Here is an 8,614-nt window from a genome sequence, read left to right on the forward strand (position 1 = left end):
ACCTGATTTAAATAACAAACTGGAGACTATGGTTTGAAGTGCTGCTTCCCAAGACCAAACCCATCTTAGTAGGAACTAGTTACCGCCCTCCCACCCATGACCAGTTCTTAGAGAAGACTTTTTCCAGAGTATTGTCCGGACTTGAAAACAATTGCGAGACCATAATACTGGGCGACTTCAATATCTGTTTTCAGCAGCAAAATAACGGGCTATGCAAAAGGTATAAACAAATTCTAGGTTTAAATAGTTACACTCGACTAATTAATACACCAACCCGGATCACTCAGTTCTCAGCCACCCTAATTGACCACATACTTTGTAACCGCGCTGAGAACATTAGTCAGTCAGGCGTCATTACCACAGGCCTTTGTGATCATTTCATCATTTACTGCACCAGGAAAATCACTAGGGATAGGATAGGCCTCCACAGTACAATAAAAGTGAGCTTAACTAGAAACTACAGTAAAGAAACACTGGTAAATAGGCTACACAATTGTGACTGGAGAGAGATAACAAGTTGCACGGACGTAAATGATGCCTGGGAAAAATTCAAAACAATGTTCACTACCATCCTTGATAATATTGCACCAGTTAAAAAGGTTAGGATTAAACGAAGAACTGAACCCTGGATGACTACTGAGATATTAGATAATGAAATTCAGAGACCAGTTGCTAAAAAGATTTAAAACAGACAGGATATTGCAGCACTAAATGAATTCCGAAGGGTGAGGAACAGAGTACAGAGACTTATAAAAGGAGCAAAGGCAAAGCACTATTGCTCAAAAATTGAAGAGTATAAGCATAACCCCAGAAAACTCTGGCAACAACAGTAGATAGGTCTAACATAGTACTCACTGTTGATAACGAGATATGCCACGAAACATCTAAGGTGCAAATTGTTTTAATTCCTACTACACATCTGTCGCATCAACACTAGTAAGTAAACTACCAGCTGCATCAAATACCTTTAACACAGACTCTGATATAAGTTTCAAACATGCTATACCAATAAAGGGGTAACCCCAAACAGTTGTCAGCTAGTAAGTGTATCTCATGACTTTATTCAAAAAGAACTAAGCAGATTAAACCCAACTAAGAGCACTGGCCCTGATAACATCCCGTCTAAGTTCCTAAACGATGGTGCTTCTGAATTGTCAGTCCCTATTGCTCACATAATAAATTTGTCTATCACCAGTGATACCGTACCGGAGGGGTTCAAGGAGGCCAGAGTTGCTCCTATCTTCAAGAAAAATAGTAGGTCTGATGTAAGCAACTATAGGCCTGTTAGTATACTCAGTATAATATCCAAAATTCTAGAGAGGGCGGTGTACTGTCAAGTAGTTAAGTACCTTAATGACAACAACATTCTCCATAGGTATCAATCAGGCTTTAGAAGATCTTACTCAACCGACACCTCCCTAATTAATCTGATGGATTACATGAGAACTGAAATGTCCATGGAGAACCTCATAGGTTTGGTAACCTTAGACCTGAAAAAGGCCTTCGATACTGACAACCACAATATATTATGTAAGAAACTTCAAGCTATTGGTATAGGTTCTGTAGACTGGTTTAAGTCCTACCTTAGCAACAGGAGACAAATTGTCAAAATCAACAAAACTGAATCAGAACCCCTGCCGATAGCATGTTGAGTTCCCCCTAGGTAGTATTCTGGGTCCCTTATTATTCCTATGCTATGTTAACGACATGCCTATCAGTGTCAAGTGCAAACTCCTGCTGTATGCAGATGACAGTGCTCTGTTAGTGTCAGGTAAAGACCCACAAGATATAGCTAATGTATTAACACTGGAACCGGAGTCCTGCAGCAAATGATTAGTAGACAACAAAATATCATTACACCTCGGGAAAACTGAAGCCATTTTCTTTGGCACGAAACAAACTGAGAAGGTAAACAATTTTAATGTTCAGTGTAATGGGGAGCCCATCACTTTAGTTTCCTCAGTAAAATATCTGGGAATCCTCTTTGACCCATGCATGTCAGGAGAATTGATAGGGAACAGTGTAGTAAAGAAAGCGAATGCCTGACTGAAATTCCTTTATAGACAAGCACAGTGTCTACCTACTGAGGCTCGCAGGACCCTATGTCTAGCCCTTATAGTGTCATATGGATTACGCTTGCTCTTCATGGTACTCTGCCTCGACAAAAAACTGAAAGATAGACTGCAAATCACCCAGAACAAAATAGTAAGATTCATCCTGGACCTGGGACCAATAGAACATGTAGGCCAGGATGAATTACAGCAGTTGAATATGTTGAATGTTGAAGACAGAGTAAAACAACTGAAGCTAAATCATGTTTATAAAATTGCTCACAGTGTCCAGAATATCTTGCTGTCAATTTTGTCAAGGTTGGGAACCAAAGCAATCATAGTACTAGGGGGAGAGAGCACAACTTTGTAGTACCCACAGTCATTGGCCAGGCTTCAAACACCTTTTATTGTACAGCAATAAAGGAATGGAACAGACTGCCCGCACATGTCAAAGCCAGTCATAGCATGAACCAGTTCAAGAAGAGTGCCAAAAGGTGTCTGATGAATGTAGCTACAGAAAGGGAGGGGAATGATTTTCTATTTTTTAGCTAACATACGTGTAAATTTTACCTTATTCCTAGTAATGACCCTCGTGTAGTAGATAGTCTTAATGACCCTCGTGTAGTAGATAGTCTTAATGACCCTCGTGTAGTAGATAGTCTTTTTGTTTTGATAATAAGATATTATTATTGACTCACGAAATCGTAATGACACGATTGCAAACAAACCATACCCCGGCCGGGATTGAACCCGCGGGTTCAATCCCGGCCGGGGTATGGTTTATATCATTATTCTATAACGAAGATAAGATATTATAACTTTTATATTATAATAAGGTAAAAAGGACCTCAATGGAAATAAGTCACTCTGTCTGACTTTTTTGGGTTATCCCAGGTTCTCTACACATATTCTATATATGATAATCTATGTAACTGTATTTGTGTATACCTGAATAAACTTACACTGGTGGAGTGTATTGATGTGGTTGTTGACACTGGTGGGGTAGTATTGATGTGGTTGTTTACACTGGTGTGGTAGTATTGATGTGGTTGTTTACACTGGTGTGGTAGTATTGATGTGGGTGTTGACACTGGTGTGGTAGTATTGATGTGGTTGTTTACACTGGTGTGGTAGTATTGATGTGGTTGTTTACACTGGTGTGGTAGTATTGATGTGGTTGTTGACACTGGTGTGGTAGTATTGATGTGGTTTACACTGGTGTGGTAGTATTGATGTGGTTGTTTACACTGGTGTGGTAGTATTGATGTGGGTGTTGACACTGGTGGGGTAGTATTGATGTGGTTGTTGACACTGGTGGGGTAGTATTGATGTGGTTGTTGACACTGGTGGGGTAGTATTGATGTGGTTGTTGACACTGGTGGGGTAGTATTGATGTGGTTGTTGACACTGGTGTGGTAGTATTGATGTGGTTGTTTACACTGGTGGGGTAGTATTGATGTGGGTGTTCACACTGGTGTGGTAGTATTGATGTGGTTGTTTACACTGGTGTGGTAGTATTGATGTGGTTGTTTACACTGGTGTGGTAGTATTGATGTGGGTGTTCACACTGGTGTGGTAGTATTGATGTGGTTGTTTACACTGGTGTGGTAGTATTGATGTGGGTGTTTACACTGGTGTGGTAGTATTGATGTGTTTGCACTGGTGTGGTAGTATTGATGTGGGTGTTTACACGTGTGGTAGTATTGATGTGTTTACACTGGTGTGGTAGTATTGATGTGGTTGTTCACACTGGTGTGGTAGTATTGATGTGTTTACACTGGTGTGGTAGTATTGATGTGGGTGTTCACACTGGTGTGGTAGTATTGATGTGGTCGTTTACACTGGTGTGGTAGTATTGATGTGGGTGTTTACACTGGTGTGGTAGTATTGATGTGTTTGCACTGGTGTGGTAGTATTGATGTGGTTGTTTACACTGTGGTAGTATTGATGTGGTCGTTTACACTGGTGTGGTGGTATTGATGTGGTCGTTTACACTGGTGTGGTAGTATTGATGTGGTCGTTTACACTGGTGTGGTAGTATTGATGTGGTCGTGGTCGTTTACACTGGTGTGGTAGTATTGATGTGGGTGTTCACACTGGTGTGGTAGTATTGATGTGGTTGTTTACACTGGTGTGGTAGTATTGATGTGGTCGTTTACACTGATGTGGTAGTATTGATGTGGTCGTTTACACTGGTGTGGTAGTATTGATGTGGGTGTTCACACTGGTGTGGTAGTATTGATGTGGTTGTTTACACTGGTGTGGTAGTATTGATGTGGTCGTTTACACTGGTGTGGTAGTATTGATGTGGGTGTTCACGCTGGTGTGGTAGTATTGATGTGGGTGTTTACACTGGTGTGGTAGTATTGATGTGGGTGTTTACACTGGTGTGGTAGTATTGATGTGGTTGTTTACACTGGTGTGGTAGTATTGATGTGGTCGTTTACACTGGTGTGGTAGTATTGATGTGGTCGTTTACACTGGTGTGGTAGTATTGATGTCGTTTACACTGGTGTGGTAGTATTGATGTGGTTGTTTACACTGGTGTGGTATTATTGATGTGTTTACACTGGTGTGGTAGTATTGATGTGGTCGTTTACACTGGTGTGGTAGTATTGATGTGGTTGTTTACACTGGTGTGGTAGTATTGATGTGGTCGTTTACACTGGTGTGGTAGTATTGATGTGGTCGTTTACACTGGTGTGGTAGTATTGATGTGGGTGTTTACACTGGTGTGGTAGTATTGATGTGGGTGTTTACACTGGTGTGGTAGTATTGATGTGGTTGTTTACACTGGTGTGGTAGTATTGATGTGGGTGTTTACACTGGTGTGGTAGTATTGATGTGGGTGTTTACACTGGTGTGGTAGTATTGATGTGGTCGTTTACACTGGTGTGGTAGTATTGATGTGGGTGTTTACACTGGTGTGGTAGTATTGATGTGGTCGTTTACACTGGTGTGGTAGTATTGATGTGGTCGTTTACACTGGTGTGGTAGTATTGATGTGGTCGTTTACACTGGTGTGGTAGTATTGATGTGGTCGTTTACACTGGTGTGGTATTATTGATGTGTTTACACTGGTGTGGTAGTATTGATGTGGTCGTTTACACTGGTGTGGTAGTATTGATGTGGTTGTTTACACTGGTGTGGTAGTATTGATGTGGTCGTTTACACTGGTGTGGTAGTATTGATGTGGGTGTTTACACTGGTGTGGTAGTATTGATGTGGGTGTTTACACTGGTGTGGTAGTATTGATGTGGTTGTTTACACTGGTGTGGTAGTATTGATGTGGGTGTTTACACTGGTGTGGTAGTATTGATGTGGGTGTTTACACTGGTGTGGTAGTATTGATGTGGTCGTTTACACTGGTGTGGTAGTATTGATGTGGGTGTTTACACTGGTGTGGTAGTATTGATGTGGGTGTTTACACTGGTGTGGTAGTATTGATGTGGTTGTTTACACTGGTGTGGTAGTATTGATGTGGGTGTTTACACTGGTGTGGTAGTATTGATGTGGGTGTTTACACTGGTGTGGTAGTATTGATGTGTTCACACTGGTGTGGTAATATTGATGTGGTTGTTTACACTGGTGTGGTAGTATTGATGTGGTTGTTTACACTGGTGTGGTAGTATTGATGTGGTTGTTCACACTGGTGTGGTAGTATTGATGTGGGTGTTGACACTGGTGTGGTAGTATTGATGTGTTCATACTGGTGTGGTAGTATTGATGTGGTTGTTTACACTGGTGTGGTAGTATTGATGTGGTTGTTCACACTGGTGTGGTAGTATTGATGTGGTTGTTTACACTGGTGTGGTAGTATTGATGTGGTTGTTTACACTGGTGTGGTAGTATTGATGTGGTTGTTTACACTGGTGTGGTAGTATTGATGTGGTTGTTCACACTGGTGTGGTAGTATTGATGTGGGTGTTGACACTGGTGTGGTAGTATTGATGTGTTCATACTGGTGTGGTAGTATTGATGTGGTTGTTTACACTGGTGTGGTAGTATTGATGTGGTTGTTCACACTGGTGTGGTAGTATTGATGTGGTTGTTCACACTGGTGTGGTAGTATTGATGTGGTTGTTCACACTGGTGTGGTAGTATTGATGTGGTCGTTCACACTGGTGTGGTAGTATTGATGTGGTTGTTTACACTGGTGGGGTAGTATTGATGTGGTTGTTCACACTGGTGTGGTAGTATTGATGTGGTTGTTTACACTGGTGTGGTAGTATTGATGTGGTTGTTTACACTGGTGTGGTAGTATTGATGTGGTTGTTCACACTTGTGTGGTAGTATTGATGTGGTTGTTTACACTGGTGTGATAGTATTGATGTGGTTGTTCACACTGTGGTAGTGTGCTTGTGTTAGTGCATGTCCTCACTGAAGGTCCCTGGCCTCCCACACATCACCACTCACTACGCACTTGTAACTTCAAGTTTTACTTCCCCAACTTTTGTGTGAACTTACCTGTTTACAGCTACACCAGTCCAGCAGCGCTCGTAGTGTCCAATCTTTAATCACTTCGTGTGTGTGTTTTGAGTTGTACTTGTCAAGTCGTGTGTGCCGGGGTCGAGTCCCTGCTCCAGACCTGGTCTTTTCTACTGCAATCGCCGGTATTATTGATGCCTTATCATACCGACACTTGAAACTGCGTATTGAGTTTCTCTTCCACTTCATTTGGATTATTTCACTTATTACCTTGTGACTTTTAGTGTTTTCTAACATCCCTGTGGCTCATCTGTGTGTTTGTCTTCCATCTGTGGCCCGCCCCCTTTGAGTATCTTGTATGTCATAATCGTGTATCGCCTTGTCCTTCTCTTGTAAAGTGGCTAAATTCAATTTATTTATTCTCTCTCGTAACTCGGTCCTTCCTTCCAGCTCCGGAACTAACCTTGCTGCGAACTTCTGCACTTTTCGAGTTTCCTGACATGCTTGGTCAGGTAGACACTTGAAGCTGGTGCTGAGTACTCCATGCTAAAGAATTAGACACATGTGCAACATCTGAGTATCTTTATTTGTAGAGGTTTCACCATGCATTGACTTTAACAATACAAGGACAATGTGAAGAATGTAGAATTATGAGGTCGGAGTTGTTGAAGAGCACCGTAGTCTCGAAGACTACAGTAATCTTCAACTCCATTCTTAACATTATGTCCTTGTATTGATAGTCACTGGAGGGCGAAACGTCTACAAATAAAGATACCCAGGTGTTGCACGAACGTCTGATTCTTAACCTTGCCATATTGTATGCCATTCATATACAACTGCATGGTGCGCCAGACACATGTTGTGTTAAGACCTGAAGGATGCTCCGTCTCTGAGGGCAGTTCTGAGATTAGATAACCTTAGTATAGTACAGACATTAAACTATTTCTGTGCACCTCTGGCGATGTTTTGTATTATGTTTACTCCAACATATTTCTCCTTCAGCGCTATTTGTAGTTTCTGGTCTCTCAAACTGTACTCAGTCTCTGGTCTTCTCTCCACATTCACAATTTTAATAACGTTGCCTTTATTGGATAGAGCTCCAGTAATCACTTGTTTGACTATTCTTACATTTATCCAGGTCTTCCTGTAGCCTCTTTCTCTCATCTTTAAGTTGAATTATTCTCATTAGCTTTACGTCATCAGAGAATAATGAAACATGGGATTCAGTGCCTTCTGATAGGACAGATACATATATTAAGAAAAGTATTGTCCTAGTATTAATACTTAGGGAACCCCACTTGTTACAGTCTCCCATCCTGAAACATCTGCTTTTACCGTCACCTTCTGTCTTCTCTTTGTTAGAGATTCATTTAGTTATTATAATACTTTCTGAAGTAGTCGTGTGTGTTCATACGTACTCACCCGTTTTTGTTTCCATGGGTCTAATCATAGCTTCTGCCCCCTCCCCCCCTCCATCTCTTATCTAATTCTGAAACTGTGTAATGTTGAAAATGGTATGAAATACCGACAAGTTGATGATTAAGACACGTGCGTAACAGTTAGGTATCTTTATTGTTGAAATGTTTCGCCTACACTGTAGCCTTCTTCAGTCAAATACGAAGGCAGCTGGTGTGGTAGTGAAGTGAAGATGATGTAATCAGTCCATCACCCTTGGAGAAAAAGTATTTGAGATGATCAGTCCCTCAGGGACTGAGGGACTGACCACCTCAAATACTTTTTGTCCAAGGTTGGTGGACTGATTACATAATTTCACTACCACACCAGCTGCCTTTGTACATGTGTAGTGCTCGCCTGCACCACCACCACCACTTCATCCTGAGCCTAGGATCACTAAAGGCTCCTCTACATTTTCCAGCTCTGAGATTTAGTCTACCATCAAAGGGACTGTTAATGTACGACATTATTCCAGTCTAGAGAGAACGAGTGTCTTGAAGAGCATCATCAGCGGCTTGGCATCTCCTGTGGTTGTGAAAATAAAACTAGTGTGATCCTTGAAGGTGAGACTTGACTTTATCCCTCCTAAGTCCCATCACTTTAATGTTCCCAGGTAGTTTTTTAAGTTTTATTCTCCTTTCCAGTTTTAATTTTTTCGATCTTTACATAGCGTAGTAGCT

Source organism: Cherax quadricarinatus, chromosome 16, assembly GCF_038502225.1.
Source record: "Cherax quadricarinatus isolate ZL_2023a chromosome 16, ASM3850222v1, whole genome shotgun sequence".
Taxonomy (NCBI): domain Eukaryota; kingdom Metazoa; phylum Arthropoda; class Malacostraca; order Decapoda; family Parastacidae; genus Cherax; species Cherax quadricarinatus.